This window comes from Lissotriton vulgaris, chromosome 7 (assembly GCF_964263255.1).
Source record: "Lissotriton vulgaris chromosome 7, aLisVul1.2, whole genome shotgun sequence".
Taxonomy (NCBI): Eukaryota; Metazoa; Chordata; class Amphibia; order Caudata; family Salamandridae; genus Lissotriton; species Lissotriton vulgaris.
In genome coordinates, this window is record NC_141695.1 from 1,564,696,712 (window position 1) to 1,564,705,768 (window position 9,057).

The window sequence follows — 9,057 nt, forward strand, 5'->3', positions numbered from 1 at the left end:
TCATTTGCTGCTCCTAATTTGTGATATTGAATTGATTGTGTATGTGCTTGGTCTAAACTGTGGTTAGCTTATAAATTCACCCAAAGGGGAAACTTTATTGACAATTTGTCGAACCCAAATTTAGCCAAAGCGGCATCCAGAATCCCCAGTCTCCGGCATCAAACGCCTTTTCGGCGTCCAAGGATAGGAACACCTGTGGACTTGGGTCCTCGCCTTCATAAGCCAGTTGTGAGTTCGCCTGAGATGAAGACTAGTAGAGCGACCTGGCATGAATCCAGACTGGTCATCGTGAACCAGAGCTGTAACAACTCGCCCAGACAGTAGCCAATATTTTAACTTTTGACTTAAAAAGATAAATGGTCCTATAGGAGCCACAGTGATTATGGGGCTTACCCTCTTGACTTTACCCATTCTTGTACCCTAAAACCCCCTTTCTATGCCTAAATCCCACCAATCAAATACCCCTTAAAACACCTCAGCATAACCAAACTGCACCCATCCCTGAACCCTAAAATGAATCCTCACCGCCTTTAAACGCCAGTCACCTAGAACGCGCCAACCACCCATTAAAACACAACCATAACCTACTGATCCCTGAAACCTAAGAACCACTTTCAACATCTAAACTTCACCCATCCCTGAATCCTTAATACCCCCACACCACCCTAACATCCACCTCATCCTGAACCCTAAATTCTCTTCATCACCCCAGCCACTACCCATAATTGAACATAAAAACCCTCAGCAGCCCTAAACTCTGCCAATTCAAGAACCCTAAATCCCCTGAACACTTATCGCAAACAGAGATAAAAGTACTCCTCTGGCGACATCCAAAATACATCGAGCAATGTTTGAAGAGTAGCCCATCTTAATGAACCAATGGTTGAAGACTTTCCCAAAGGCCCTCTCTTTTTGATGTCGACATGTACTCTAGTAACAGCAAACACTGCATGCAGTCAGAACTAAAGTGGAAAGTTATCAGATACTTGGCTTTTCATTGCTAGGTTTTAGGATCTATACAGATAAAAGTCCTCTCTGCCATAACCTGCAGCAATGTGTGCTAGAAAGTGCCATAAGCTGACCTAACCACCCACTTCCTCTCCAGGAAAATCACAGGATCTTATTTCAGCTGACTGCATTCAAAAGACTAAGACTTTCCTTACAGTTGAAGCTGTACAAGAGTCTACTCTAGTACATCTCAATTTTAAACACAGAATGTAATTAAAACTGATCGCTGTGTGACAGGTTTTGTTTTTGCACTGGTGGGCATATATCATTTTATTCTATTTTGCCACTTGAATCCGTCAATTTTAGGTCAAATTAACCATTTTCCGCTTTACCCAAAATTCGGGGCTAGTTAAGCAGGAGGCTCCTGTTGTGGTATGGCATGAAATGAATGCCCCTCTTTGGATGTTGTTCATGGGGACTTAATTTTATGGACACTTTATAGGTGTGGGAGAGAGAAAAATAAGCAAACATTCTGCATACCCAGGACATCCAACAACAAACATCAACAAGATCCTTCTTCCCAAGAGTCATACATGCTGGGCACTGCCCAGCAAAGAAAACCTTGGGAGTATCTGTTGAAATCCAAATCCCTGTACCAATTTGTGCCTGCTACCTACAGAACAAGTTACTTACCTTCGGTAACGATACATATGCAAGAAACATTAGTTAGTGATAGATTCCTTACCGTAGAATTACCCCCAGGTGTCAGACTGGATCCAGAAAGTTTTCGTCAGCAGTAACCCTGAGTGTCGGTAAGCGTCGTTGTGCGGCTCTGCATACGTCGCTGCCGCGTACTCGCCGAGAGTACGTCGCTGGAGCTACTTAGATGTGCCCACGCGCGCTGATGTCCGTTCTGTACACGGCTTTCCACGCCAGGAACAGAGCCATGCAAGATACTGACCACTGGTGTATTGAAACTAGGGCCCTGAAAGGGATGACCTAACCCTAGAAATCAGTTAGCAGAACGGGAAGGAGGGGGGGAGTGGTAAGGAATCTATCACTATCTAATGTTTCTTACAGATATATCGTTACCGAAGGCAAGTAACTTGTTCCTCTGAAACCCATTAGTGATAGATTCCTTATCTTAGAATAGATACCCCAGCAATACCAACCCCGGTGGTGGGTCTGTGAACTAAGATCACACCAGAAAGTCCCGGAGAACAGAACGGCCAAAGAAGCCGTCTCTCCAGACTGGACTGTCAAGGCAATAATGGGTAAATGTGTGCAGCAAGGCCCATGTGGTTGCCTGACAGATGTCTTGAAGGGGAACACCACGTTCCAATGCAGTAGTAGCTGCTGTCACCCTAGTAGAATGGGCGCGCAACCCCACCGGAGGTTCTCTTTTAACCAGAGAATAACAGGCTTTGATACACAAGACAACCCAGCGGGAGATGGTCCTCTTGTGTACAGCCCAGCCTTTCTTGGTAATTACATAGCCAACACAGAGCTGGTCATCCACCCGGAACGGTTGTGTGTGATTGAGATCAAAAGAAAGCGCACGTTTAGGGTCCAGACGGCGGAGCCTTTCTTCCTCTCTGGAACAGTGCGGAGGCGGAAAGAAAGCGGGCAAGGTGATAGTTTGCCCGATGTGAAAGGCAGTAACAACCTTTGGTAAGAAGGAAGGATGAGTGCCAAGCATAACCAAGTCCGGATGAAATGACAGAAAAAGGAGGCTTACAGGAAAGAGCCTGGAGCTCACTCACATGCCTAGCAGAGGTGATGGCAACCAGGAAGGTAGCCTTCAAAGTCAATAAACTAAGAGGACAGTAGTGAAGCGGTTCAAAAGGAGCGCACATCAGATAAGTAAGAACCAGATTAAAGTCCCACTGCAGCATTACAAACGGAATAGGAGGGAAAAGTTGAGTAATGCCTTTGAGAAATCTGTTAACATTAGGGGACTTGAAAAGAGAGGGCTGAGCAGGGCGCCTGAGAAAGGATGAAATCGCAGAAAGGTAGCCCTTAATCGAGCCCAGAGTAGAGCCCTGCTGGGCCAGAGAAAGAAGGAACAAAAGGACTTCTGAAAGAGGGGCATAAAGGGGAATCACAGCCTTCGCTGTGCACCATGCTACAAATTTGTTCCACCTGCAGGCGTATACTGATTTAGTGGAGGGACGCCTGACTGCAAGAATAACACAGACTTCAAGAGGCCAGTCAAATGGAATCCGCTGTTTCTGCTTGATCTCCACTCCAGTCAACCATGAGGTTCATAAAATCTTGGATGGACCAAAACCAGCTGAAACTGAACCCAGGGAAAACTGAGCTGGTTCTTACTGGGGACAGCGTCAAGCATTGGGGCCCTCACTATTGGCCCCCAGACCTAGGTCAAGCCCAGACACCTTCCCTGTCGGCCAAAACACTTGGAGTCATCGTGGACCGTGATCTCTCATTAAAGGCACAAGTGGGCCAGGTGGTCTCCAAGTGCTTTCTCCAGCTAAAAAAAAATCCGGAAGGTTCGGCGTCTTCTCACACCCGAGGCAATCACCCAGGTCATGATTGCCACTGTTCTGTCCCATCTGGACTATGCAAATGCCATCTATCTAGGTCTTCCCATCTAAACGCCTCCAGATGGTACAGAACTATGCCGCAAGACTTATTTTTAATCAACCGAGGCGACAGCCAGCTTTTCCCCTACTCAGGAAATTGCATTGGCTTCCAGTCACCCAGTGCTGTGCATTCAAAACCGGGGTATGATATTTAAGTCCTTGTACTGTACAAGCCCCAAATTCATCGACCTACTAATCACCAGGTATATACCACCCGCAACCTACGCTCACTCCATCAGACGCCTTCCTTTAAACTTAAGCGCGCTGGAGGTCGCAGGTTTGCCACACTCGCCCCTTGTTTATGGAACACCTTCCCCCTGGAGATTCAGAACTGCCAAGACCACCTCTCTTTCGGGAATGCCTTGAAGACCTTGCTCTTCAGACAAGCACTGCAATAATTCTTTTTCCGCATTCATGTCTATGTTACTGTCAATCTTAGCGTCAAGAAACCAATCGGTGATAGTGCGCTCAACAAATATTTTAATAACATTACATAACATGTAGGTGGGGCTGGACAGGTCCGGGTGGAAGATCATCCCCTCTGCTGCGACAGAAGATCCTCCCGAAGAGGGAGACGGATCGGGGGAGTCCACGCTCATAGTTGCTAGGGATACCAAACACTTTGAGCCCAGTCCGGGGCTACAAGAACAACTTGAACCCGGTTGTGTCTGATCTTCTTCAGCACTCTGGGTAGAAGTGGTATAGGCAGAAAGACGTGCAATACACCGCAAATCAACTCATGCCGAAAAGCGGCGCCAAATGAGTGCCGCCTTGGAGATTCCAACACGTAGAACTGATGACATTGTGCGTTCTCTTTGGTGCCGAAGAGATCGAGCCAAGGCTCTCTCCACTGTCGAAAGAGACCTTGCACCACCTCCGAGTGAAGATGCCATTCTTGATCCATCATGCACCTGTGGCTGAGTTAGTCCATCCTGGCATTCGAAGAACCTGCCAAGTGTTGAACCATCAATGAAATGCCTTGACGTTCCAGCCATGTCCAGAGACCCAGAGCCTCCTGACAAAGGGTCCAAGACCCCACCCCACCTTTCTTGTTGCAATACCACATGGACTGCACTACACTCCCCTTGACAGAGGGAAAGGAATGCCTTCAGTGCAAGTCGGATCTCCCAAAGCTCAAAAAGGTCGATATGGAGACTGGACTACGCAGGAGACCAGAGGCCTCTGATCTACGCCTCTCATGTGCCCCCCGCATCCTAGGAGGACGCATCCATCACCATTGTGTGCTCCGGTTGGGGAAGGGAGAGGGATCTGCTGCTGACCCAATGCTGGTTCATGAGCCACCACTTCAACTGTCGTGCAGAGCCCTCCGAGAGCTGGATGTAGTTAGACAGGTTCCCCTGATGCTGCGCCCACTGGAACTTCAGGTTCCACTGCAGAGCCCGCATATGCCATCTGGCATGATTGGTCAGCAGGATGCAGGAAGCCATGAGGCCCAGCAGCCTCAAGGTCATCCTGACCAAAAACCCAGGACAAGGGCTGAAAGATCGCAATCATAGCCCGAATGTCCCAGACTTGCTGCTCGGGAGTATAGACCCGAAACTGCGCCGTGTCCAGAACTGCTCCAATGAAGAAGAGCTTGCGAGAGGTAATCAGGTGTGACCTCAGCGCATTGAAGGAGAATCCCAGCAAATTTAGGAGGTCGGCTGTAGTCTGGAGGTGGGAGATGACTGCCCAGGGCGAGCCCACCTTCAACAACGGTCGTAAAGAGGGGGGGAGGGGGTATGGGGGGGGGGGAGGGGAGAGAGACTGAAACCCCGATCTGCGCAGATGAGCTGCGACCACCGCCATCACTTTCGTGAACACCCGAGGGGCGCTGGTAAGGCCAAAAGGGAGCACGGTGAACTGAAAGTGCTCGTGGCCTACCGTGAACTGCAGGTAACGCCAGTGGGCCAGCAGGATGGGTATATGAAAGTAAGCGTCCTTGTCCTTCTTTGGAACCAGGAATTAGTGAGAGTAACAACCACAACCTACTTCTGGCCTAGGAACGTGCCTGATGGCCCCCTTGGCCAATAGGGCTGCAACTTCCTGCTGGAGAAGTGCCAAGCGATCCCCTGACATGCGGTGGAACTGAGGCGGCATGGCTGGAGGGAGTAGCCCCTTCGAACTATCTGTAAAACCCACCTGTCCGAAGTGATGGTGCACCAGGGTTGGAGGTGATGGCAAATTCCACCACCCAATGGCATTTGGTGGGCCTAAAACACCAGACTAGGAAGGTTTGGAGGCAGTGGCGACAGGGGAGGTGGTGGACTGACCCGCCCGCTGGCCCAGTGACCCACCTCTGCGGGTCCCACGTCCGTGGCTGCGCTGACTTTTTACTACACAGGCCTGTGGCCCTTTCCTGGCCACAAAAGGAGCGAAAAGCAGAAGCTGAAGGAATGTGCATGGCTGAAAGGCATAAGGACTTGGCCGTAGCCAGCGAGTCCTTAAGATGCTCCAACGTAGTATCTGCCTTGTTGCCAAAAAGGCGAGTGCCATCAAAGGGCATGTCCATCAGTGTTTTGGACATCCCCGGAAAAGCCAGTTGTCCTTAGCCAGGTGTGGCGGCGTAGCGCCACTGTCGTGGAAATCTCTCTGCCCAGCGAGTCTGGGGTATCAAGGCCACAACGAATTGTGAATTGGCTGCATCTCTCCCCTCGGCAATAGCTTGTGAGAGCACGATCTGGGCCTCCTCCGGGTTCTGAGGCAGCACCTGCGCAACCGTATCCCACACAGAGTGGGAATAGCGGCCCAAGAGGCATGTGGTATTCACAGACCGCAGACCTGAACTGGCGGAAGTGAACATTTTCTTGCCAAACTGCTCCAGTTTCTTGGATTCCCTGTCCGGTGGTGCGGAAGGGAATGCTCTTGGGGACGCAGAAGCTTGGACAACCAAGTTTACAGGGGTAGAGGATGTTGGGAGAGGCAAATGGGTTCGCCAGGGGCAGGGCAATGACATCGGCGACCTTCTTATCCACAGGAGCCCCTGTGTTGAGCCTGGACCAAGTGCTCAAAAGGATGTCTGAAAGTGCATTGTTGAATGGCAGCAGTGGCTCCGTAGAGAGGAAGACGCCGGCCGAAGCACTTCTGTCAGGTTAGTCCTGATGGCCACCGTAGGGAGCTCGAGGTGGAGAGCCTCGGCTGCCTTACGCAAACCGACAGAATATGTACCACCCTCCTCCATAGCCATGGTAGGAGGAGACAGTGCGCCCGGTTCTGAAGTAAAATCCAGCTCACTTGTGTCCTCCAAATCCTCTTCCCAGTCTGGGTCTAACTTGCATTGGGCTGCGAGAGGGTCTTTACACCCCTCCCAGTCTTCCCCAACCTGCAGGGCAGGGGGAAAAGAGGGAGGCGGATGGAGAAAGGGATAGAAATTCCCCATCTGTGTCGGAATCTGCCTCGATCAACACTGTTCCGCTGCCGTCTCCCCATCAGGGTGGAAGTAGAGGACGGCCTTGCCAGGGGAGCCGACCGACGCCAGCGGCGTTGCCATAGACGTCAATGTTGTTGGAGGTCGAATGAGGCCACCCGACATCGGCTGGAATCCACTCATGGATCCATGGGGGTCTTGCGGTGTTGAGACCGGAGTTGTCAACAACGTTGGGCCGGAGCCAGCAACAAAGAGCAGTGAAGACCCCCAGTCAGACCAGCAGGGCCCGAAGGCATGCCGGCGGGTCCCAATGGGCGGGCCATGGCGGACAAAGTCCTGCAGCTGGGCAGGAGTCGCCGATGGACCTGGGAAGGGCAGTTAGGCCATCGGCAACTGCGCAGGCTCTGCCGGAGCTGTGGGGGGGGGCACCACCCGCACCTTCAGCAGTGTCACGTGAATAGAGGAAGGCGAAAAGCGACAATGTTTCTTCGACTTCTTGTGCTTCGCCTTACCCGACTCAGAGTGGGAAGACATTGTTGAAATATGGTGGTGGTGGCTCCGCGACGGGTCCCTAGACATTCCACGGGTCCGGGATCCTTGAACAGCAGGGAGCCGACTCCCGGGCCTCTAGCAACTTTCGGAACCGCTCCCGCAAAGTTTTCAGAGCAATGGCTCGCCATTTGGGGCACGGCTTGGAGTCATGGTTGCGCCCCAGGCAGTAGAGATACTCAGGGTGCAGGTTCGTCACCGCCATAGTGCAGGGGCAACCCACGCAAGACTTAAAACTGGGCATCCCTATACACCAGGAGTCAAAGACTCAAAAAAAGAGACAAAAGGTCCCAAAATAACTCATTCAAAAATTGACTAGGGGGTACCGCTCTCTGGATCTGCGCTTGCTGGCACGGAAAAAGAAAGAACAAACGGACGTCAGCGCACGTGGGCATGCCTAAGTAGCTCCAGCGACGTCATCTCGGCGACTAAGACGCCAGCGACGTACGCGGAGTCGCACAATGCCGCCTACGGATGCACAGGGGTACTGCTGATGAAAACTTTCCGGATCCAGTCTGGGGGTAATTCGAAGGTAAGGAATCTATTATTAACGTGTTTCTTTCAGATCTCAATATACCTAAAATTATCTACTTGAGCAGCCTTTGCTGGGAAGGTTAAAACTTAAAGGGAGACCAGATTTTGCATTGCTTTAGCTTCTTGGCAAGTCGCAGAGCTTCAACCTGGTTGAGTCTGTGTAGAGTGAAAATAGGAAGAGTCTGCTCGAAGGAGCAGACTCTGTGTGGGGCACTTGGACTCAGCGGACAGCAGGAGCAACAACCCACCATTTACCGCCCACAGCCTCCAACGCCCTTATCACTGAGCAAGGTCCCCGCTCCGCGGGACGCGCGCCGGTCGAAGCCCGGGCCAAGGGCGGGCCCGTGTGAGCCCATTCGAGGACGGGACGGGGCCTTCCTCTAACATCTTTACTGGAAGGTTAGTGCAAGTTTAATCCACGCTGTAAGCTGTTATTGAACTATAGTAGTTAGTACCCTCTAAGGCATTGACTCTACTCGCATTGCATAATGTCCATCTATGGGCAGGAAAGGAAAAAAAGCTATCGTAGATGGCTCCATTGTGGGAACCCTGGATCAGTTCCTAATAAGAGCATTGTCGATCCTAGTCCATGAAATTGTACAGACAGAAAAAAAGACTCTTGTTGGATATTGCTTCAGAAAAACATTCATTGGGTACTTTGGCTCAGGCTCGGTCACCGCTACAATTTCATGTTCCAGAATTCACCGAGGCAGACTGCAACAATGCAGGTCAGGGAATAGTGTACTGCATCAGGCAGAAAGCCAGCCCTGCTTCCCTGTAATTGTTGATGTAGACGCGAGCCTTAGAAATGTATTGAACTCATCCCCTGCTATGCTCCCTGGATCACCAGCCCTACGCGTTAAGACCCGGCCTGCATGTAGTTTCGAACAGGGGCGGACCCAACCTATGACAAGGCAAACTTCTAAAAGGAAACGTGGGGGCGTAACTGCCAAAGGAAGGAGTGCCAAAAACCGGAAAGTCAACAGTTGATAAGGACGTTGGACCATTAGTGCCCCATAGCCCGGATCCAGGCCAACTTCTGAGCGAAGCGATAAG